The sequence below is a fragment of the Triturus cristatus genome, chromosome 1_2 (assembly GCF_964204655.1).
Source record: "Triturus cristatus chromosome 1_2, aTriCri1.1, whole genome shotgun sequence".
NCBI classification, from domain to species: Eukaryota; Metazoa; Chordata; class Amphibia; order Caudata; family Salamandridae; genus Triturus; species Triturus cristatus.
In genome coordinates this window covers 114,163,664-114,189,874 of record NC_140580.1, presented here as the reverse complement: position 1 = coordinate 114,189,874, position 26,211 = coordinate 114,163,664, and the positions used below count along the sequence as shown (strand labels likewise).

Genomic DNA, 26,211 nt, shown 5'->3' with positions numbered 1-26,211 from the left:
CAAGGGGTTAGACTAGAGAATGAAGTTTTTATTTTCTTCCTGGGTTCATTCCTATTGCTTCTTCCTTCCTTCTTTCTGACCCATATGGCCTTTGTCTCCAGCTTTTCCTTGAATTTGCTCTTCTTAGTAACTTTTTATTATTTCCCTTACTTCCCAGCCGGTCTCTTTTCCCAGCACTGAAGCTCCTCTCACTGCAGCCAGTCCCGCCCCATGACTAGGATGAGCATGAATACAGATAGAGTTGCAAATCATTAAGCTTTGATTGCAGCAGATAAAAGGTGCACATTTGACACGTCTTTCTGCTCTTCTATTCTTCAGAAATCGACTGAATGAAGATCTTCTACTTGTGATACATGTTGTGGGGTGCTCAGAGCTCTGCTAGTGCAAGACAGTACCACATTATCCTGTTCTTATTGCAAGACAGTACCACATCACCCTATTCTTTGTGTTGAGATAGAAAGTACTTAACAAAAGTATTGTGCTCTACATGGTGCTGAAGGGAGAGGTCTGCAGATGAATCAATGTGCATACTGTTAGCTACAGGAACTGTGGTGACAGGAAACTCTTCTGCTGTATAAAGAAGTACCTGAGGGAGTAAAACAACTTCATGACCTGCAAGATGCCTTGATTGTTTTTCTGTGCAGTTCACAACAGGAATGAAGTTTATGTTATGTTATTAGGCCATGCTTGTGGCATCTTGTGTTTATCTAAAAGTCTGAATTGGGACCACTTAAAATTGATTTTGACCACATATGTGGACATTTATTTATTTGAAAGCAGTGCAGGGACTGTGCTCCTTTGGGCATTCACGGTTCCACTGCATTTCCCCCCTTGTTGAAAAGAACAGGCGCAGTTCTACAATTTCATCAACTGCTTTGTCGTAGTTTGTACGGGTGATTTTGCCAAGTGCCAAACCTTGTTTAAACACCATAGGTTCTGAATTATTATCACCCTCCTCTCGCAAACGTTCTGTTTTTACTCACCCCTCTTGATTCTTCTTGCCCCTCGTCATTCTCTATTGGTGTTATATGGTTTTTAGGTCGAAGCCTACCAACCGTTTGCCAATTAATTCTTGAGGGCATTCTGAAAGCTTCCCTGGGAATGCATTTCACCCATTGTTTACTATTGGCTTTGTGGTTTGTAACTCACAGTAACTTGCTTTATATTTTCTGGCTTTATTTGCTTGAGGCTGTCCAGCTTGTTAGTGTGTCCCTCCAGGGGAGCATCCCTTGTTTACTGTATCCTTCGGAGTACTCACTTTCTTTAAACAGGCCTTTAAATCTTGTTCTTATTTTATCACATTTGCTGTGCATTCACAAACAGAGGACAAATGTCTTCTGAGGGAGTATTTGGTGTTTACTTTACTTTCGCTGACTTCAAAGTAAGAGAATGTATGTACCAATCCTGCTTTGTACCCATGTGAGAGGAGACGCTATAGGGTGCTATTTTTTCTAACACACAACAAAAATGAACTGCAGGGATATTTTCGAATACAACAGAATTAGGAAAGTACAAATGAAAAACATTTTCTTTGTAATTCTGAAGTATGGTGGAAAAAAATATATGAATGAGATCAAAACACATCAATACCCTAGGTGATGACATTTTGACACATTGTGGTGGAAATGTATTGGCCATTTCGAATGAAAATGTGCTGTCTGTAATGGCAGTGCACTACCACACCATGCATACTCCACACTACGTCATTCCACTTTACACCAATCCACTCCAACCTACATCACTCCACCCCAATCTATACCACTCCCATCTACACAACTCCACTCAATCCAATTTACTCCACTTCATTCAATCGCACTAGAATGTACCCCAAACTATTCCCCTAGAATGTGCCCCAATCTACCTCACACCACTCCAATCTAGCCCATCCACTCTACTCGACTCCACCTCAATCTATGCCACTCCACCCCAATCTACCCCACTCCACTCAATCTACCCCAGTCTACCTCACTACACTTCAGTCTACCCTACTTTACTCTAACCCAATCGACCCCACTTCATTCGACACAACTCCAATCTACTCACTCCAATACACTACCACAATCAACCCCACTCCAATCTACTCAGCTCCACTCCAATCTACCCCAATCCACCACACTCCAATCTACACCAATCCACTCCACTCCGCCCTAATCTAACCGACTGCACTCTATTCCACTTCACCCCATCTACCACACTCTCAGCTACACCACTCCACTCTACCCCACTAAAATATACCCCAATCTATTCCACTTCAATCTACCGCAATGTACACCACTCCAATCCACTATAACAACTCCTCTACAATCCACCCGAATCTACCCCACTATATTTTATCCCACTCCAATCTACCCCAATAAACCGCACTCCTCACATATCTACCCCTCTCTAACCCAAACCACTTCAATCTACTCCACTAAAATTTCCACCTCCAATCTATCACACTCCACTCCAATCTACCCCACTCCACCCCAATCTAAACCACTCCAATCTACCAGACACCACTATCCCCCACTCCAATCTAACCCACTCATCTTAAATCCACTAACTCCACTCCACGCTACCCCAAATCGACCCCACTCCACCTCACTCTAATCTTCCCCACTCCACTCCAATCTACCTTAATCCACTCCACTCCAATCTACCCTAATCCACCCCACTCCAATCTACCCTAATCCACCCCACTCCAATCTACCCCAATCCACTGCACTATGATCTAATCTACCCCACTCCACCCCAATCTGTCCCATTCATCCCTATCTACCCCACTCCACCCCAATCTACCCCACTGTACTCAATCTAACCTAATCAACCCAACCCCAATCTATGGCACGCCACTCAAATCTATCCCTCTCAGTTCCATTCTACCCAACTCCACTTTAATCCACTCTTCCCCATTCTACCCCACTCTACTCCAATCAACCCCAATCCACTCCAATCAACCCCAATCCACTCCAATCAACCCCAATCCACTCCAATCAAGCCCAATCCACTCCAACAAACCCCAATCCACTCCAACAAACCCAAAATCTACCCCACTCCCCTCCAATCTTCCCAACTCCATCCCAATCTATGCCACTCCCCTCCAATCTGCCCCACTCCACACCAATCTGCCCCACTCCACACCAATCTGCCCCACTCCACACCAATCTGCCCCACTCCACACCAATTTGACCCATTCCACTAAAATGTCCACTCCAATCTACCCCAGTTCACTCCAATCTATGCCATTCAACTTCAATCTACTGAACTGCACTCCAATCTATCCCATCCTACTTCAATCTATCACACTCAACTCCAATCTATCCACTTCAATCTACACTACCCCAATCTACCCTACTAAAATCTACCACCATCTACCCCACTCCAGTCTACCACTGTTTACCCCACTCCACTCCACCCCTTTCTCCCCCCCACTGCAACCCACCCAATCTACCCAACTCCAGTCTACCTCACTCCACTCTACTCTACTCCAATCTACCACACACCACTCCACCGCAATCAACTACACTCCACCCCACCACACTCCACCCCAGTCCACAAGACTCCACCCCAGTCCACCAGACTCCAACCCACCCCAGTCTACCACACTCCGCTCTACCCCACTCCAATCTACCACACTCCACTCAAATTTACCCCACTCCACCCAGTCTACCCTACTCCAATCGACCCCACTCCAATGTACCCCAGCCCACTCCAGTCACCCCAATCTACCCTACTCCAAACTACCCCACTCCAATATACCCTACCCAAATCTACCCTACTCCGAACTACCCCACTCCGAACTACCCCACTCCTATCTACCCTAACCCACACCAATATACCCCAATATACCCCACTCCACTATACCCCAATCCACCCCACTCTGAACTACCCCACTCCAATTTACCCCAATATACCCCACATCACTCTACTCTACCCCACTCCATTCCAATTTGCCCCACTCCACTCTAACCCAATCCATCCCGCTTCAATCTTCCCCAATTTACCCAACTTCACTCGTCTACCCGAATCTACGCCACTCCAATCTACCCCAATCCACCTCAATCCACCCCAATCCAATCTACCACGCCACTCTATCCCACTCCCACACTCTAATCTACCCAATCCACCCCACTCCACCCCACTCCATTCCAATTTGCTCCACTCTACCCAATCTACCCTACTCCAAACTCCCCCACTCCAATCTACCTTACCCCACTCCAAAGTACCCCAATATACCCCACTCCATTCTACCCTAATCTACCCTACACCGAACTATCCCAATCCAATCTACCCCAAAATAATCTACCCCACCCCACTCTACCCCGCTCCACTCTCCCCGGCTCCACTCTCCCCGGCTCCACTCTCCCCAGCTCCACTCTCCCCCGCTCCACTCTACCCCGCTCCCCTCTACCCCGCTCCACTCTACCCCACTCCCCTCCAATCAACCTCAATCTACTCCACTGCAAGCTAACCCAATCGTGGGGTAGAGTGGAGTGAGGCAAAACGAGGTAGATTGGAGTGGGATCACTCTACCCAATCTACCCCACTCCAATCTACCCTATTCTACCCCATTTCACTCTACCTCAGTATACCCCACTGCAATCCACCGCTATCTACCCCACCCTACTACATGCCACTAACTTTTAGCAATGCTGACCAGCAGCCACACTGGTATACAACATGGCTAAAATACATTGCTAAAGTCAATACCTCTTGCAGAAGTGAGACCTATTGGCTTTGCCAATATTTGTTTACTTTACGTTATGATGGAACGCAGACTCATAAGTGGGCACCAATCCTTACACGTTTGTTTAATGCCACTCTGAAAAAAGGCCTCCTCCCATCGTGGTGTGAATCCCTGATAGTCCCAATTTTTAAAAAAGGCGACCGTGAAAACTGCAAGTGTTATCGCCCAATATCACTCCTGGATTCTACTATTAAAATTCTAGGAAGGGTAATCTTAGATAGGTTACATATATGGGCTAATGAAGCTAATATTTTAAGTGACCTGCAGTATGGCTTTAGGAAAGGTCTTGGTACTATTGAACAGTGTTTGAATTTGCATATTTTAATTGAAAAATATACCAAAGGGAAAGAGGGACGAATGTTTTTAACTTTTGTGGATCTTACCTCAGCATTCGACTCAGTAACACACTGCAAACTTTGGTTAGTAATGGACAAACTGGGTGTGGATAAGCAGATTATTGACTTCCTGAGAGATCTATATGCAGGAGCATCGGCCCGAGTAAGATATGGGAAAAATGGTGAATGCACTGGATCTTTTGCAATCAGAAGGGGTGTGAGACAGGGCTGTGTCCTGGCGCCGTTTCTTTTTACACTTTATATTAACAACGTGGAAAAGACACTGATAACAGAGTGTAGGGATGTACCAATGGTAGGAAATAGATCAATCCCGATTCTGTTATATGCAGATGACGCGGTACTGATGGCTAGAACACCGCAGGCCATGCAAAGAGTAGTTACTTCCTTTTCGGATTTTATGAATCAGCTTGATTTAAGCATAAATTGTTCTAAGACATTCACCATGCACTGTGGGTCGGGTGCACAGAGGAGGAAAAAAGCAATTTATATTGGAACTACCCCAGTAGAGGACACCTTAACATTTCCCTATCTAGGGGTCTTAATTGATAGCTCTGGGCTATGGAACAATACAATTAAGACAAGGAAACTGCTGTACTGTAAATCTATCATGGCTTTAAAAAATTTTAGTCGGAAAATAGGGAGGAAACCAATTAAGGAAATATTGACTGTTTACAAAGCAACTTGTGTAGCTATCGTCACTTATGGGGCAGGCCTATGGGGATATGCAAACGTCAGCATATTACAAGTTGTCGAAAACAATTTTATGAAATATCTCCTAGGCGTATCACAGAGTGTTTCAACATATGCTTGCCATATAGAACTAGGGGAACCATACTTAGAAGATACAATAAAAACTGCACCAGTACTATTATGGCATAGAATATGGACCGCAGATGAATCTGGTTTAAACCGAAAGATTATGGAAAATGCAATGGGCCTAGAGAAGTGTGGGAAAATTAGATGGCTGAATTACATTAATAATTTTCTTATGCTATTAGGGCTAGGGGATTATTATACTGACCCGCCCTCTCTTTGTAATATTTCTAGGAAATGTCTAAAAGATAGATGTATGACCTATTTGCAAGAGACCAGAGCTAGAACAGAGTTTAAGAAATCTACGGTAGTAGCTCACGAGCAAATTGTAATTTGCAATAGTTTACAGCCATATTTAAAGTTACAAACGAGTGATTATGAAAGATTTTTATTGACACGTTTTAGATTTAATCTACTATTCAGATCACTCAGCTTTCCAGTTATGAATAATTGGTCAAAACTTATGAGCAAATGTCCCTGCGATGATTTATCAGTACAATCAGATATGCATATACTTTTCTTTTGTAAGTTTTATACCAGACCAAGACAAATGTTTGTTGTTCCTTTGCTAAAAATGATGGAAATTAATCGGTGTCGCCCTGCTTTTTTAGCTGTACAGAAACTTGATAATATTTTAACTGTCGTATTTATTTCCTCATTCCTTAAAAATGTTTTTAAATTACGGAAAACAATTGAGATCTGAACTTACTCGGTTTCTTATTATATGTGGCACTATAATTGTAATTTTTATATATGTGTAATTTTGTCTTTGTACTTTTATGGTTATTTTGTACTAATAACCGAATAAAGATTAACTTGACTTGACTTGACTCATAAGTACTTTAAAAAGGAAGTTTAATCCAATGAAGAAAAGGAAGCACAGCTGGTTACAGGACTTCACGCTCCGGCTGGTTCCCTGCAACTGTCCACTCGTGATTCATGGGACTGATCAGATGTTCTATTCTAGAACATGCTGATCGTGCCATGAATCAAGGGTTTGGAAAAATAACACATAGCAAAGCTCGTGCATGCAAGCACGAGGAAAACTACAAAAGAAAGATATAACACATCTTCCTCCTTTAATAAATAATGAAAAAAAAGTTTAAAAAAACAATTAACTTACAAATTTGCTTTTGATGAAAAAGACAAAATCAGACATCCAACCTGGTTTTTTTCGTTGGCGTTTTTCAGAGTCCACAGTACAATCAATATTATTTGAAGCTTCCAACACAAAAGGGCAGTGTTAGCGATTGGCTGATGTGAATATAATTTGGCTGTTGATGCAATGAGAATGGAGACTCTTCCACGTTTCAATTGGTCTACAAAATGTTTTAACCTCGTGTTTGCAATCCATTGTGGCGTTAGGGAGGCCAGTTATCTAGATCACTCTGTACAGCATGGGGTTTTACCAATACATTAACTGTCTGGGCACATTTTGAGGTGGTTGTAACAATCAATGTAAAGTTCAGCTTTGGAGTTAAGCCATGTTATGGGGGCATCATCAGCAAGTAATAAAGGTGAGGTACTACAGGACATGAGTCAGCCTCCTGTATATCCTGGTGGTTGGGTGTCTCATCCTCAGATAGAGTCCCCTGTATGACACGGAGATAGGATATCATGGCCTTGCATTGAGTGTGGAGAACATCAAGGGTTTCCGGAGCAAAACCCTCACATGGAGTTACTTATGTGAAGTTTGGGTGTCATTCAAATACGAAAATCCACTGGTAGCACTCTGTAGTTTAATTTTTTATGTTTAAATTACTATTTGGTGATCGTAAATGTACCATTCATCAGTGCACCAGGGGATCCCACTAGCGATAAGTGACTCCAAAAACCTAATAACACCTGTGTATTCTTTTGCACATCAGACTTTGTTGCCCTCACCTCAACCAGTTTACCCAAAATGAGATGTGCTGTGAGATTAGATAAATCCTCCCCTTCATGCACCTCAACCACCTACAGGTGCGAATTCAAACTAAGTATATTTTAATTAAGGAGGAACTTGAAATGATGAGCATAGATTACATTATTTTGGAATAGCTTCACAGAGCATAAATGGTAAAAAGGCTTCTTCGGGCCTGTATAAAATACAAGCAGGTGTTAATGGGGTAGGGGGGAGAAATGACCAGAGACTAGCACACATGGCTTGGAACAGCCATGCGAGGGTAGTGTGAATGTCAATCCATAGTCCTTCAAAATGGCAGAAGTATAAGGATGGAGAGCAGGAAAGGAGAAGCCTTGAGAGAGGGCACAGTAGTTGTTATGTGTGGGTATTTGCATGGTGCAGTGTATGCCACCTGCCTGGCCTTGTACGGATGGTAACTTTCAGAATGGGATCTATGGGAAAAAAACACAATATCTGGACGAAGTCAGGGGGGAAAGGTTGGGTGGCGTGGAGACCGGATAGAGTAGGAGTGTTTAACTGGGTTCCTCACAGGTGATAGGGGTATCCGCACGAGACACTGTTACATACAGAGAGCCTAGACGAGATTGGGGTTCCACATGGAGCGCATGATAATTCCAAAAACCTGCCATGGATGCGGCTCTCAATGGCTGAGGTTGGACACCTCCTCCCAGTCCTACAAATCACCCTCCTTGTCTCAAGATGAGACAGTAGTAGATGGTGCAGCCTGCGGCACAATAACTAACCCTACAGCCAGGCATGAACAGCAAATAATAGATGAGAGGGGCTGAGGGGCTGATAGGAGGCGGAGAAGCAGTATAGCGCAGCTTTAATTTTCTTGTTGCTTTACTGTTGAAGTAAGGACGAGGCAGAAAAGTGTGTTTTCTGTTAGAAAAATGTAGGTATTCTGCCGTCTGCGTTGAGGAGTCACTGCTGGCAAAGACGCTAGAGCGTCGTCTAGCCTAGGGTGTCAAGGGTGTGAGGAGCCCACTGCAACTCAGACAAGCAAGAGGTCATTTTCCATGAGCGCAGAATACGGCCCACGGCACCCTTGCCACGCGCCCGAGCACACCTTTGAATAGCGGCAGCGGGTGGCCGATTGCACTGGTGGGAGGCGCGCTACACTGCAAGGTTTCTAATTCTTTTTATGAAATAGATTACGGGCCAACCAGACCACAAAATGGGGGTGTTCTCCGCATAGATACGTTTCAATCGGAGCAGCACATGCCTTACCCATGAAAAGCTGGGTGACCGCAGGGTGCGGATGTGACACGCGTCACACAGACGCGTCTGCAGGGTCATCAGCCCAAGCATCGAACTCAGCGAGACGTGTGACGCGATTACAGCGAGAAGACAGCGCGCGCCCGAGGACGGCCTCAACATTAAACATTTACAGCGGACAGCAGTGCTCCCATCCCTTGTTTTATTCATTCCCTTAGATTTTTTTTTTTGCTAATTGCTGCGCTTTCTGCGACCATTTACCGTCTTTGACATGAACAGGATGGACCAGCGCAGGCGTCTGCCCATCCTGCCAAAAACCGACATCCATGGAGTGAGCATTTGTTTAAAATGACCAAGCACACAGCCTGGAAGAGGCAGTTTCCGCACCATAATATGTCGTGTCACCCTGATTAAGTCTTTTTCTGTAACTATTATTTTATTAGTCATCTTATCGCGCTTCGCCCAGCTAGGCAGTGGTACACAAAATAATATAAAAGGACACACATGTAAAGCAAAAGCCATTATATGTGTAGGATAAAAACGAAACGTGGTTATTCTGAGTACATGTGAAACAGGGCATACACGGTATCTGTGTTAGAGTCGGGTAGGGTTGGAATGGCCTATATTATGGAGCAATCTAGCAGTGCCTGGAGGGCTGGTCTAACAGGTCAGTGAGTGGGCACGTTTTTGGCTGTTTGTGGGGTTGTTGTATGGTCTGGGGGGGCCAAGGTTTACAGGTAATTTATCTGATATTGCCACAAATATTGCTTGCAGCTAGCACACATTTATGCAGTCAAAACACCTGTACCTAAAATTTCAAAACTGCCCCAATTTGCAAATATGGGCCACTTTTATTTTGGTGCCCGGGCCAATTTTCAGTCCTAAACCGACACTGGGTCAAGCACCTTTAATGCTTGGGCCCGAGTTTGCCTGGAAGTAAAACAGTTTGAAAATGGGTCTCGTGTGCAGTTTTACCAGGCAGTAAAGCAGAGAAAATATGTTATTCCTCATGAAGAACTGGCCAACTTGGAATCTCTTGGTAAAACAGAACGTGGTAACACTGAAACCATGCAGTAACAGTATTCACCAAGGGCATTTATAGAGGCCGGTTCTCCTGCTGGACCAGAAATTGCCCATCACTGGAAATGAACAAACTAGCAAGGGGTGGTATTCAATCAAGATTTTGGTGAAGCGACAGAGGGCTAAACAGTCACATGAGTGAACTGTATAAAGCATAAGAGCCAGGTTCACCAAATTATTATCGGGGTCCTGATCATGTGAGCAGTTCCCTGGAGGTGAGAGGCCAAGCTTGTCCTGCAAATTGCCTTTACCTAAATGCACAAAAGATGGGAATGCAAGAACTCACCCTACTCAAGAATAAGCAAATTATTTATCCATTTTGTGTAGCGCCAAACAAACAGCGCTGGACACCCCTGTTCGCCCTTCCCATAAACCCCCGAAACCAGTGTCAGAGTCCCAGAACAAATAAGTGGAGATTAATTAGCGTAGGTGATGTGTACCAATGTCACGTCATCATTGAGAGCGCTGTTGCCTTTACAGTTATGTGTGTTATGTGTGATATGTGTGATATAGACAGTTAGCAATGTGCATTATTTGTGAAAGTATATAAATGGATTGTAGCGCATATTCTCATATATAGCTAACAAGCAAAGATCTCAAAGACTTATGGTCATGATTTGTTTTTACTGGTGCCCTGAAGAGGCCTCCTGACTTTTTAAGCACTATAAAAAATAAAGTAGAGATTATTCTCAAATGGAAATGTGAAAAGGGCATGTATTTTACCTATTGAAAGTCAGATGCATTGTTTCCACGTATTGTGGAACTGCGCTAATGACTGAGTCAAAATTACATTTGAAAATAAATGGGTATGCATTTAAAAAGTGCAGTTTTTCAGCAAGTAAAATAAATGTTCTGTCTTGAATGTTATAGCGCTTGGGAAAAACGGTCTGAAAAAGGAGAGATGCCTTTGAACTGCAGTCATTCGAGTGGCTCTGTTATCCCACCTTAGTTGCTCTAGGGATGCTGGTCACTCTCTCATAAAGCAGGCGTGTGGCAATACAAAAGCCTCCATAAGCCGAGCCAGTAAGCAATGTGAATGGTCCTGACCGAATCCTGGGGCTCTTATAAATTATTGGTGGGGTCTAAAGCCCACAAGCTCTTACAACCTGACGCCTATGGTGGCAAACTGACACATTATTAAAGGTCAAACAAGCATTTGCAATGCAATAGGTCTCGCATTTGCGAGAGTTTGAGCTATTGGTTTTGTAAAATATATTGGTTTTTACTTATGTTTTTTGTTTGGAGTGGAGAGGATGAATGTTGGTTTCAGTGGAATTATGTGGTTTGAATTGGAATTGTTAGTTGTGAAATTGTGTGGGGAGGAATTGTGTAGTGTATTTGTGTAGTGGAATTATGTGGTATGGTGAAAAGAAAAGGGTGCTGGTTGTATAAAACAGACGGAAAGTAAGATTGAGAGGAATAGGTAGTTTGTGTATGAAGTGGTGAATGAAGTCTAGATAGAATAGTAGGAGTGTGTGAGAAAGGGAATGAAGGGGAGAGAAGATTATAGACGCATAAAGAGGCTGCATTTGTGTACGCACAAGACAGCGAAAGAAATAGAGGCGAAAGTGTGTTTGCGGTTTGGATTTTTTGAAAAGTTATGGTAAAGAAACTGTGCTGAAAGACCTGAAGTGAACCAATATGAGAAATGTTGGTTCAGTGCGTGCTTGTGCAATGGAATTATGTGGATAGTAATTATGTGGTATTAAGTGTAGGGGACTTATGTGTAGTGGTGTTATGTGTCGTGGAGTGGCATGTTTTGCATGGAAGTATGTGGCGGGTGTTGAATTATATGGCATGATGTGGATTTTTGTGGTGTGAAGTGCATTTATGTGTTTTGTAGTGGAATTATGTACTGTGGAATGGAATTGTGTGGAGTTGAATTGTGTTGCATGGACTTGTGTGGCGCTGAGTGGAATTATGTTGAGTAGAATTATGTGGCATGGTGTGGAGTGTATTTATGTGGAGTGCTTCTACGCGGCATGGAGTAGATTCAAGTGAAGTGTGATAATGTGCTATTGAGTGGAGTGTAATTATGTTGTGTGGTATTGAATTGTGAGGCACTGAATTGTGTGGTGTGGCATGGTGCGGAATTATATGGAGTGTAAATATGGGGCATGTTGCGGAGTTACATTTTGTTAAGTGTAATTATGTGTTTTGAAGTGTAATTATATAGGTTGTAATGTAATTATGTGTAGTGGAATTATCTGGAGATGAATTGTGTTGTGTGGAGTGTAATGAAATTATGTTGCATGTAGTGGCATTAAGTGAAGTGGAATTATGTGGCATGGAGTAGAGTGGAAATTTGTGAAGTTGAATTTGTTGTGTTGTGATTATGTGGCATGTAGTGGAGTGATGTGGAGTTGAATTCTGTGGTGAGGAATTATGAGGTGTTGAAATGTGTTGTGTAGTGGAATTATGCTGTGTGCATTTGTGTGGAATTGAGTGGCACTGCGACTGAACAAAGTAGTGGTAAGCCAAATTACAGGTACAGTACCATATTTATACCATACAACACCATACAATACTTCATCACACCATACCAGACTATGCAACACACTATGTCACTTTACAAAAGCTCATCATATAACGCCACCCATACAACATACAATTCTACAGCAGGCCATACTACAATATCCAAAACCGCAATCTACGGCATATACCACCTAATACCATACAACATAACACAAAAACGCACCATATAAAACTACCCCAAATCACACTTCATTATACCGAACTCCACATCATACTATACTGCACTACCTAACATTACACCACATCATATAAAACCAGAGAGTACATCAACATGCACACCACATCGTGCCACACAAAGCCATGTGTAAACTGCATTCAAGAGCGCCAGTAGCAGACTTCTAAGAAACATTTTGGTCCTCTGCACTTGTGTTTTTTTTTTTGTAACAAACTTATGCACTGTTTACTTGATGACCCCCCTCTGTAAATTGCCAACCTTCTTCTGTGGAAGTCTATAGATAGTATTTTATACCCACTCTCTTGTAGACAGTGTTAATTGCAAATCTCTAAAATCTTAACGTTTAGAAAAATACCTTACACATAAATAGGACAGCCTTTCACAAATCACTTCTTTCACAAATCACTCCTTTCACAAATCACTCGTTGGTGCGGAGTTCACTTCAGTTTAACTTAAGTCCACTGAGAATTTAAATCAATTCATGCAGTTTTCTGTACATTCACAGCTTTAAAAAACCACAACAAATCGAACAGTAATTCAGCTCCCCACTAACACTGGGAACATGCTAGCGTCCAAGTAGACACAGCCTGTTAACTTTAAAACGGGTGACTGTCAATGATGCTGCGGTCTCCTCGGTAAACGTGCGGAGCAGGTCAACTTTTCCACACAAACAGTGCTGATGACCTCGAGCAGCCATCCCAAGGTGCCGCCGGCCTGCCTACTTCTCAAAAGTCTGCATCCATTACTGCCACTTGGAGAAAACACAGACGGGAGAATGATCCTTTGAGGGACTGACTGAAAGTGCAGCAGCAAGTCAGTAAGGTAGGTGCAGGGCAAATTTAAAGCGGCAGCACGCCGCTTATGACTGCATACTGTTGTAAGCAGCCAGAGGGGGAATGGGGTCACGCACCTACACATGCAACGGGTGGGAGGGAGGGGGGATCACAGTGCGAGGTCCTGGCGTCGGCTCTCCGCCGTATCCTAAGAACTGCTCTTTCATGGAGGGAAGAGTGAGTTCGGAATGAGGAAATCAGAGGTGGTTGGGAAAATGGGGAACCTCGCTTAAATAAATAGAGTGCCACGGCGATTGCTGCTTATTGCTGTTTAGGAGGTGGGAGGGGAGCCACGGCGATCCCTGCTTGATGCTGTTAGGGAGGTTGGCTGGGTGTTCTTTTGAGGCTAGCATTACGGGCGCTCTATTACATAAATAAAAAGCCATGGTGAATGCTGCTGGATGCTGTTTGGCAGGTGGGAGGGGTAAATAAAAGGCCACAGTGATTAAACAAAGAAAGTGAAACCAGCCATGGCATCGTTGCTGGATGCTGTTTGGGAGACAGAGAACAAGAGCGCACTGAAGCTGAGGAGGAGGGAGTGGGGGCGGGCGCAGTGGTGCGGGCCGCAGTTGTAAAAGGCAGGGAGAGGGTGAGATTGAGGAAGGGAAAGATAGGGATCAAAGGAAAAAACAAGGGGGTGGCAAATGGTGTGCACTTTGATGTCCTCAGTGGCCGCGCGGCTCACTGAGGACATCAAAGCAAGTGATCAGGCAGTGCTTTTCAGGCTGCCAAATGGTGCGCACGCCCAGGGCACATGCACTGTATTTGGAGGCCTGAAAAGCCACTGTTTGCACTTCCAAAACTCCCTTACTATAAGTCTCGCCAGAGCAGCGCTAAAGCGCTGTCTCAGCCGAGACCTAAAAAGAAAGGGAGAAGGAGTGCTGAACAATGTAAACATTCACCCCCATGCACAGATTAGGGTTTAATCAGTAACTGTTTGCTCACCACGCCACTCCCGTATGGACCCAGCCATATGCAAATCAGTCTTGACCCTGCGCCTCATGGGACCAGTCCAGCCCGAACTACAAAGGCAGGCTAACCTAGGACCGGAAACAAGCATCTTGGGACCGGTTTCAGGGTATCACCCCTCAGTAGCCAGGCTAGCTTGAATCCAGGGGCACAGTGAGCACGGGACCCACTTATGTAGGGCGACAAAAGCAAAAAGAACAGATGATGGATGGAATGCTGAACAATGAAAACATTCACCCTCAGGCACAGATCTGAGTTTAATCCAGTTTTGTTTTTGCTCGCCACGCTACCCCAGTTTGGACCCAGCCATATGCAAAGCAGTCTTAACCCTGCTATTCATGGGAATAGTCCAGCCCAAACTGCCAATACACACGTGCACCCCCACACACACACACACACACACACACAAAACAGGTGACTTGCATAAAACATCAGTGCAAACCCTCATGAACACAAGCCTGGCAGGGCACAGGCATCAGTTGGACAAGCTTCCCTGACATGTACAGAAACATAGATAGGAAGAATATCAGCACTGAAAAATTACCTCAGACAGAACACATAAAGCAGATAGCACCAATTAAAATTTCCCTTGTAGAGAGAACAGATATGCGCACTTCCCTCAACCATTTGGTACAGCACAGCATAGGCAGCACACATGCATACATCTTTCATACAAAGGACAGGTAGAGCAGATGATATCAGCTAGTTTTCCTCATACTCGAGGCTGCTGGGGGTGGCAGTCCGGAGGACGTCCACCCCTGGGGTGCTTCAAGCAGGTGGTTCAGTCCAGACCGCTGGGTTTAGGGTAGGTGGATCAGGCAGTGGACAGGGCTACGGTAACAGCGTCAAAAGCACAGGGGATCTGCCCCTTACTAGGCTTGCTATAGCGCGAGGGAGAGTGTGCAGGTCGCTAACACTGCCACTAGTGTGGTGAAATATATAGTGTAAAACTTGTGTACTCGCTCCACTCTGGTGTCGAATGGGGATGATGACAAGTCTAAGGTGGTATGGCAAGCCCTTCGCACATTATGCGGTGTAGGGCGATTAATTCGGGTAGGAGAATTGTCGTAGGCCTGGGTAGGTCTTGTGAGACGTGGGAGGGAGACAGGGAAGGGGGTGGTGGCCGCAGTATTGGCCTGCTCACTACCACTGGGAAGAAGCAAGACAATGTCAGTAGGCAGGCGCAAGGCTCTGTGCGAGTGTGGAAAAGGCGGTCTGCAGAAAAGTGAAGCCAGAGGGGCCTTACCAGGACTTTCAGTAGTGGAAGATGTTATGCCAGATGAGTCGGCTGTGCATACAGCCAGGAGCATGAAGACACCGGCGAAGGAGCCGATGCAGCACAGTAATAATAATAATACTTTATTGCGTGATTTAAAAAAACCATTGCAAGTACATAGTTAAAATATCAAGAAAGATTCATTTAAAATAAGACTAATTTAGTCCAATAGACTTACGGATGACAATTTGTGCCTGCCAGGCAGGCAACTAGAGCCAAATTTCGGGGGGGGCTGAAAAATATTTCGGGGGGGGGCTAAGTCTTCGAGCCATAGGCAGGGTGGCTATAAGCAGGGGTGAAACCACAACAAAAGCCTCATTAACGAGTAAATGGTCTTTTAAAGACCTGTGAAGTACTCGGGTGCGGCTGCAATTAGATGGACGCCAGCCCGCGAGGCTGTCTCAGCCCGGCTGACACACACGACGGGGGGGGCTGAAGCCCGGTGAGCCCAATGGGTGTTGCGCGCCTGGTGCCTGCCAATACGTTATGCCGACGGAGGATCGCTGATTGGGGGTCCCTCACAGAGTTTTTTTTCGGCGTAAGCCATAAACCTTACCAGGGCACAGTTTAATTTGGTATTCTTGGGGTCAAAGCAAGCCAAAACTGCTTCTCTTCAAGTTCTGATCTTTTTTGTGTTCACAGTATGTGCAGTGCAGGTGGTGCTATAGGCCATGGTGACGTCATCCTGGAGCAGGTGACAGCTGAGACGGCATCGACCCCGCAGGAGCACTGGAATACAGCCTGACTAGTAGGAGGCACCAAAGTGCGAGCTTAGCAAAGCATGCACACAAACAGGCCAGGGGGCTGCTGTTGGTTCAAATGAAGAACAGAGAAGGATGAAAAAAAACAAGGTTGCTATAAGGAACCCTGATAAATATAAAAGAGCAACTGTAGGCGGTAATGTAGGCAGCAATGATTTTGTCACAACAGAATTATCGAAATGCCCTGTATATAATTTACCTCCCCAATAAGCTGCTGGGCATGCTCCAAGTATTAGAACATCACAACAGTGTCAGATGGAAAAGATATGGTAATATTTAAATCAAAAACAGGAATATATGTTACAGTGTTGTTTAATCACACTGAACATAGCTTACAGTTTGTAAGAGAGACATTAAAGTACAGACATTTTTATAAAAAAAACACATCATCATTGAAGTGCCCAGGGGGAAAAAAAGAAGGGGAAGGTTGGTGAATTAAGTGAGATAGTGTGTACAGATGTTATGTACTGTGACAAAAATGAATGTTTGTCCTTTGGCATGTGATTAATATATGTTGTGGTATTGATCACCGCTTATACTCTATGTTACCTCACTACCTCACTTGACTTTCTTAATTAACTAACCAACCTTCCCCTTCCTTTTTTCCCCCTGGGCACTTCAAAGATGATGTGTTTTTTTATAAAAATGTTTGTACTTTAATGTCCCTCTTACAAACTGTAAGCTATGTTCAGTGTGATTAAACAACACTGTAGCATATATTCCTGTTTTGATTTTTGATTTAAATATTACCATATCTTTTCCATCTGATACTGTTGTGATGTTCTAATACTGAGACCACCTTAATATATACTGTCTTGTACCCAGGTCCCAGTGATTTGGGGTTTACCCTTTCTTCATAACCGGGCATGCTCCAAGTGACAACGAATGACGCAGCAAGATTGTTGTTCAATTTTCAGAAATGGGCGCACGCCACCTTGCAGTTTCAACAACTTCACTGGTTGCAGGTAAACAGAGAACTATGTTAAAGGGCTTCTGCATTGCCCACAAGTGGTTGCATGGTACTGTGCCAGTGTATATAGAGGAGCGTCTAAAGCACTATGTGCCCAGTCGCTGTTTACGCTCCTCTGAGGCGATCTTGCTACCTGCCCACGTTTTAATAAGGCAACCGTGGGACGGCTAGTCTTTTTCAGTCCTCATATCACGATCTGGAGCGGAATGTCGGAAGGCTTGAGGAAAGAAAACACCTTCCTTTCCTTTCGGAATAGCCTCAAAACTTTCTTATTCAAACAAGCCTGGCAGTAACATGTTAGTACAGCCTTCAGGTAAGCGCCTAGAGACTAGTGCTATTTGTACGCCATAGAAGTGCTATTAACATAACATAACAAATGAGATGCCACATGCATTGTGGGAAAAACTGCAGAAAGCGGTAGCTTAAGGCAGCATGGCAATTCCATTTGATGATTGGTTGTTTGGCAGTTGTGCCAAGAAAAGCGGCAGGTGAATTCAGAATGATACATCACTTGTATAGGTCTGTACGACTGACACTGGATGACTTTATAGCTCATGAGGAAACTGTAGAGCAGTTTTGGTTGGCTGAGGCAGTAATTGGCTAAGTGAGGCTGTATGATAAGGGAGCGAAGTTGGCTAAGTGTGACAAAGTCTGCTCTCCATCTGTTACCTTGCATCCAATTGACTTTAACCCCTTGTGTGCCACGCCCTTTCCCCGCCTTGTGCCGGGCGTTCCATTAGCGGGCGGGGTTCATGACGAGCTGGACTCGTCATGGGCACAGCGCAACCGCGGCCCATGACGAGTCCAGCTCGTCATGGGCACAGAAGGGGTTAACTTACACAGTATTCAATTTGAAAGACTCACCTTTGTTGACATAGTGTTGCTAATGGGCTGTACATACTCATGCAAGATGTTTGAAGCATTTAGTACTTTGCAGCAGTGTTTCGTAACAGGATCAGGACACGAGTTAGTGACTCACTAGCTGGATAACTTTGTGGGTCAAAAGGTCTCGGGTTAACTCAGGACAGCAATGAGTAAGTTTCAAACCATGACCAAAGAGTGCCACCAGGCACCTGATAAAAACAGAGGGTCCATGTACGACATTAATTTTCTAGGCTCTTAATTGGATACAATGAGGATGGAAGCACAGCTGCCTACTAACAAAGTGCAGAAGGTGATGAACCTTCTGGAAGAAGCGATTTTCGCAAAAAAAGTTGGAGTTCAGGAAGGTGCAGGATTTAATGGGGCATCTGCATTTTGCATGCAGTGTGGTGAGAGCCGCCAGGTCTTTTTACAGGAGAGTAGACTTTTCAATAGTGGGTACACAGTTCGAGAGTGACAAAGAGACATCAGCCACAGTGCAGGCGGATTTGGAAGTTTGACTGATCATTAAAAGAAATGTAAATGGTGTGACAATGTGGTGACTGGAGAACGATTTTGAATAGCACATTCAGATTTTCTCAGGTGCAGCTGGAACAAAGGGGTTTGGTCTATTAGGGACTGATGGTGGTGCTCAGAAAGGTGGCCACCGAAATGGTAAGAGGAAGGCAGAAGTATATGGTTTCTTGAGTTCTTCCCTCTATTGATTGCACTTTCTCAACAGAGAAGAGAACTGGCCAGTAAGGAGATGGTGATGGCACTGGCGAACAGGCAGAAGGTGAACAAGAGGAGATTGTTGAGCTTATTGCAGTGCTTCATGTTAGGTTTTCTGGGATAGCTATTCTCGAAAAATCTACGAACTCACTTGGTATGGGGAGTTCAATTTTATCAGGACATGATATTTTTAGGACCTACTGGTTTGTTCTGGCGTCTGGGAAAGAACAGGAGTTCTGCTCACTCAGAGAGTGAATGAGAAATACAAAATGCCTTTAAATCTTGCTTTTAACTTGTCACATTTGCTATGCATTCCAAGAGGTCAAATGGCAGATTATGTCTTCTTACAAATTGCTGCTACTTTGTTTATTTTTATCTCAGAAATTGGTGTTTACTTCTCTTTCTCAACTGCAAAGTTGGAGGATTTTGTAAAATGAACTGTCTGACAATCGTGGTGGTACCAGGAGTTTGAAATGACAGGTTGTAGGATGTCAGTTGTTTTCCCAACACACATTTAAATAGCTTAGAAATGAAGTATACAAATGGGGAGGAGGCAGAGTCTCTAGCCCTAGCCCATTCATGATTAATGTCTGCCAATCTGCAAGCACACATTTTAAAACTTGGTTTAATCTTTATATTACCCCCAGGGAAAATCGCTAAATGGGGGGTGCGGGGGGAGATATATGGTACTTGCTGCCCTAGATGCCGGCTTTATGGGACGCATTTGATACATTTGTTTTCTGATTGTCCAGCTTTGGAAAGATTTTTAAAAAGTATTACCGAGTTTGTTAGGATGGAACTGGGCTTGCAAATTGAGGTGACTGCGCAGTTAGTGGTACTGGAGGCTCAAAAGGGTGAAGGCTCGGTCTATGCTCAGCCTATTATGTTTTTTGCAATGTCAGTATTAAGGTTGCGATTAGCTGGAGCCTGGTTGGATCCCATTCCCCCTTCGTTCCATCAATGGTTGGCTCCAGTCTTCTCTGTTTATCATACAGAAATGGCTGTGTATGCCCGGAAAGGCAAATTAGCCAAAATAAAAGAGACTTACGAGCCTGGGCACCTATGAGAGAATGAATCTGATCATTATCGGAGGAGGAAGGAGTACGGAGGACAGGAGGGGATGGTATTTGATTGTGGTAGGACACCGGGGGGGGGGGATGGGGGTCTCGCTACACATAAGAGATTGCTGACATGCACATTTGCACTTTATGATGAACTATTGTAACGATTGGTATTGAATCCTCAATATGTTATACACTTTCATTTATAGATTATATATATTTTTACTGATGTATAATTTTTGTTCATTACGATGAATTCGCAGCTTGGAAGGTGTGGTTGGGATGGTAGGGGTGTTTGTTTTGTGTTGTAAACATGAAAAAAAAAAGAAAAAAAGAAAAAGAAGAAAGGAAGTATACAAAATACATCAGCAGTAGTTTGAAAAGTGCATTTGTTTGTAATTCTGAAGTGTTATGGAACTAAAGAATTTAATATATTCAAAACGAATCAGAACACCTTACTTGGTGGCATGCAAATGATAAATATTTGGTGATACCCTATTTCCACATCATGCCTTACTAATATATTTATTAAAAAAGTGAGTTCTTAAGCATGAACTAAGAAACATTCCTGACCCTGCCCTGATGACAACACTGTTTGTGAACTAAGAGGGAAGTGATAGGTCATGTGTCCCCTAAATGTGGGTTGGATTCTTTTATACATGGAGCAAAAGTTTAGTCTATTAAATTGAACTGAACTCCGATATTTGAAGGTGCTCTCCTATGTGATAATTAAGAAAAACGCAATTCACACAATTTGAGAGCAGTTTATGGGTCAAGCGCATTACAGTTAGGTCAAGTAGATTATTCAAGCTACTAGGACCTGGAGATCTGGTAACATTTTTATAATTTTTCGAGGCCTGGCTAAGCGTGTATCAAGTATGAATAGCATAGCAGGTGCTTTGTCTCATTCACAATGGCAGAGATTCCGTGGACAGGCAGTTTGAGAGGATGCACAGAAGACAGAGATGCAAGAAAGATCTGTGTGCTGGGCAACAAAGAAGTAAGACTGGTGAAGAATTCGCTGACAGATAGCAATAAGTAATTACAGACAAGAATAGACAGAATATTTGGCTAGTGGTGTATGTTGTAGAAGACAAGATGTTGAAAACACGAGGGCTAGAAAATAAGATGTTGTTCGGTTTGTATTGTTTAACATTGGAAAAGGCATTTCGGCCACTACAATCTCAGGAAAATTGTCTGTTATTGCTTTTTATGGAAAATTCTTCAGGAGTATGAACCACCGGTCGGAAAGCTGGATAGAAGGATGTTGCAAGGTTGACCAAAGAAAGAGTAAGCGTGAGCAGTGCGAGGGGGGCCATACTGATTTACCACCTGGATTTACCGCATGGTTAAAGGTATGTTGGAAATGTCTATTTCTGGTTGCCAAGTGTTGTTATTTAAGTAGTGTATGTTATGGCTATTCTTCGGAGCATCCTGAGTTTCAGATTTGTTGAGGACCAAAAAATGCAGGGCATGGGACAGGAGAACATAAAATTGGTAGATGGGAAGTGGTTGTCATAGCGGAATCACTCAAAAACTGATCAAATCGGCAAAGGGCTGAGAGCAGTTTTAAAAGACCTAGGCCATTTCAGGTTCCCAGTGGAGGTATTGACTGATTTTACAAAAGCAAAGGGTGCTCAGAGCAATATGGTTTCATGTCACATTGATGAGAGGTGCTCAATGGCTTCACAACTATTAGCAGTAATAAGGAGGGTGTTCGCACAGACAAAAAAAGTGGTGCTGAACTCTGGCATGCATCCTTTCTGGAACATGGCAGCATCTGAGTCTAACACGCTTGTGTTTTCGTTGACAGCTGTTTATTTTCACAGAAAAATCTACTGCCATCATTTTATCAACCATGACACTGTTATATACAGTACATCCCTACAATTAGCTATTTCCAGCACAGTTAACAATATTGCTCATATCTGACATTTTAGTTGCCTTTTTCTCATATGTCTTCTTAGGGATCCACTTAAGAACAAGCATTTGCAATGCAACAGTTCTCACATTTAGTCGAGTTTGAGCTATTGACATTGCAACTAACAATGCCTTTTATTTTTGCTTTCGTTTTTAAAACATAAATAAAAGGCATTGTCATTTACAATGCCAATAGCTTAAACTTGCATAAATGCGAGACCTATTGCATTGTAAATGCTTGTTTAAGAATGCTCATGTGGCCAACTACGTTATAGTTTTGTTTTCCTTTTCTACTGTTTAGTCATGCTGCACTGCAACTGTAATGCAGTACTGCATCACTTAACCATTCATAAAGCCAATAGACCTCAACAGTGAGACCTAAAGGCTATGACAATGCATTTTTTTTATTTTTTTGCTTCTCGAAAATAGCACTGATTACTGCAAAACAAATGGCGGAAAACAGCAGAATCTTCTATTGTGGAGTAAATGTGGTGGAAAGAGGCAGGACCCCCAAGACTTTGTGAGCAATAACTGACCATGTTTGTCTCTCATAACAGCATTGGAGTTCTTCCAATAATCACAACTCTAACTTAATGACTCGAAAAGCTTGTCAACATCGCAATGGCGTGCCAAAAAGTGCTTTTTGTAAAATTTTCAGTTTCTATAAATTTGTCTAAGTTTTGGGAAATTCTAGTTTAAGATCACATTATTATATTAATCGTTCTGTTGGAATGTGTGAAGATAAATTGAAGAACCCAGTAAGAATTTCTATAACTATAAAGTCACTGTAGATTGGAGGGTCCCAAATTCGAATCATGTCAGCCTTCCCTACTTCTGGGGCTGATAAATTAAGCACAATCGACCGGGATGGTGGCAGCACGTTATTTACAGCGCGTACAAATGCCACAATGTGTGCTATGAAGCACTATATAAAAACTATTTATTATCAGCTAAAATAAACAGAACTAATGTTGGCTTACGCTGATGCCTCCTGTGAGCATGGTTATTCTTGATAAACAGGCAGAGAAACTAAGCAATGTTAGTAAAAAATATGTGCTTTCACATTGAAAACTAATATCCAAATATGTTCGAAATACACGTAGTTGTTCTGGAATAACACAATCCCAACAACAGGCTTACACTTTCTCTCTCTCTCTCTCATTCACACACACACGTATGTCAAGTCTATAATCTGTACCTTTGCACATCGTTCTGCAAAAGGTGCATTAACTCCCATATTATCCTATTCCTTTAACCCAAAGAGGTGGTGGTCAGGCAATTCATCACAACTCATTGACGAAGTTATAGTTTAGCGAGATATTTTTTCAAGCTTAACTATCTATATACATCGGCCTTGCTCAGTACCAACTTTAGGGAAAACATGTATTCGGCCTCGGCAGGATGACAGGCTGAGTTGCCCGACCTAGATTTGAACCTGCGACCCAGCGGTGCCATCGAAATCGAAGAACTCTCCCAGTCATTTGAACAGACGGCGCCAGTCTTTGCTAATACCGGAAGGGTCATAATTTTTTATTAAAAAATCAAAAACGCATTTTAACAATTAGAAGAAATTACATCAAACACACACACGCACGGTACTCACCGCTTTCCCCATCCTTATTAGATTTAGAGGACGCCGACCCGCAGGAATCGGACTCTGGGGAGGGGCAGTGAACCCCTTAAAAAGTAAATTCAAACAGTCACCTTCTCGGGAAAGAGTCACTTGTTGAAACCGGAGCCCGTTTGGAAAGAGCGGTGTCTGCTCCCTAGTGCGCCCCCTCCTCCTACCCCCACAAGCACGCTGACACCATGTGTGCCCTTTGTGACATTCGAAAAACAGTTTGGACACAGCAGCAGCTTGTCTCTCCGCGCACCGAGGTGCCCCTTAAAGGATCTTCACTTTATCACCTATAATGCTGCTGTCTATGTGGACACTTCACTGTCACCCCTTGTAATTACATAGCACCCTCACTTTCTTCATACATATGCATGAAGCGGTTAGTTCCAAACAACGGCGAGAATCTAGGTCAAATGGGTTCACAATCTAGAAACAAGTGCATTCCGTTTGAATGCATGGATTGCACAGAGTTCACGAGTACATGAGAACTGCGCGTTGCGCATGTTTAAAGTCACAAAGCATCTGGGATTCGAAAGGGCAAGAAAGAAGGCAGCGGTGCTGGGACATTTTCAGATGGCGCGTGCACATCTCCTGTCTGAGATGATCTGGAGCCGACAGGAAAAAGGAGGAAAAGTGAAAGCGCACCATGCGCGCGTTGTGCTGAAACTCCGCGAGCCGTACACGTCCACATCGCCTGTCCGGGCTTGTGGACATCTCCTGTCCCACTTTGGAAGCTAAATCAACAACAAGAGATCTCGCCAAAGCAAGCAGCGCATGCGCTGCGTCGCTAGGCGAGACCTAAAAACAGTTATTGGTAGGACTAGAAAGAAACATTGAGCATAGCAAAACTATATCAGCAGAAGCCCACGAAGAACTGAAGTGCACTTGTTGACTTAGAGAAAAATAATTTTACTTGCAGTAACAGATGCACAACTTTGTACTCATGTTGAGAAGGTACCAGCGAGGAGTACGGGGATGGATTCAAGATCCATCACTCATGTCTGTAATTTTAGTCGAACAAGCATAGTAGGGATAGCTCCGGCCTAGCAGACCCTGCAGCTACAACAAGGCATTCTGTCCCGCTATGACACACATTAAACTCTGTTCGGTATTGTCCCAGGTGGTTGCTAGTGGAGGACACCTCAGTCCTCGCAGTTCCTCGTTATGATGGGCTTTACTTTCTGCGTCTGACCATTGGGCGATTCCTCTTTGGTATTTACATAGTAGAGGGGGTGTGCTATTTTTACACGCTATAGTGATATTTCTCCTAGCCAGGTGTGAAACCAAAAGTCTAAAAACTGAGATACTGCTTTATCATTTTTAGACCTCTTAAAAGTGACCAGCAGAGACACCTCAATTTTCATTCTCATTAAATCTGCCTTTCCGGTAACCGGACATCTGTATTTTGCATCAGTACTGAAACATGCTAGGGCAACAAGACAACATGTGAATAAAATCCGCACTAGGTTACCGACAACTCTGGCATGGTGAAGAAGCGTCTGGATATAGCTTGTTCATTTTAACTGGGATGAGGTAGGCCTGTGTAGAATGTAAAACTGAATGAGGTTGAATCTTGCACTAGGCAAAACTTTATTAGATAATGAATGAGCCTCACTCATTATCATTGAAAACCCGGCCTATGTCATTTTCCCATTTGTATACAAGTAATGGCAAGACACATGCTGCAATTGTGTCCTGTATAGCCGTCAAACCACTTCCCTCCTGCCTCCCATAGTATGTGGGTGTGGCAGTACTTCATAGAATAGACTTCACTTGATAGAGTTGTAAGACGGAAACTAGAGCACCCACAACACAGGAGTCTTCAATGTCACAGTTTAGAATCTCCTATGCAGTTTAAGCAATAGTACAACCAATTAAAAACATAGAACACCCTAAAACAGAATTCTAGAACATCCCAATAACTTTCTAATCAGCCTACATTACTACAGTAGGTTTTGCATTAGTTCACGTGCTTGCGGTTCTAGTATTCCCAAATGGCTGAAATCACCTGTCCGGAGAAAAGGAATGGTCCTTTTTGCAGCCGATCTATATCCACCTGTGTCTGAAAAAATTATAACTCTAAGTCATGGAGCAAGTCCCCAAGTATAGTGATATTCCCTTCTGTCCGGTAGCTCAACACTCCAGGAGTAACCCCCCCCCCCCCCCCATCCACACCGAACAGGGAAGGCAATTAGCAGTATGGTCAGTGCATATGGAATTGTAATTATAAACTGGCCGATGCCACGCCTTAGGCAGGTTAGTGCGTGCAACCCACGATTAGGAATTTTTGTTTTAGGAAACAGAACCAGTGCCTGCAACCCCAACTTGCAGCCATCGAGAGGCCAATTGTACCTGGACCACAAGATAGGATTTTTCAAAGTCCATGGTTACTTTGATG

At 43.6% G+C, this 26,211-nt stretch overlaps 1 protein-coding gene across 1 annotated transcript in view; it reads right to left on the bottom strand.

Annotated features, from left to right (window-relative positions):
• The window catches only part of SHTN1 (shootin 1), a 592,071-nt gene that overhangs the window by 544,563 nt on the left and 21,297 nt on the right, over positions 1 to 26,211 (bottom strand). The window lies entirely within an intron of this gene.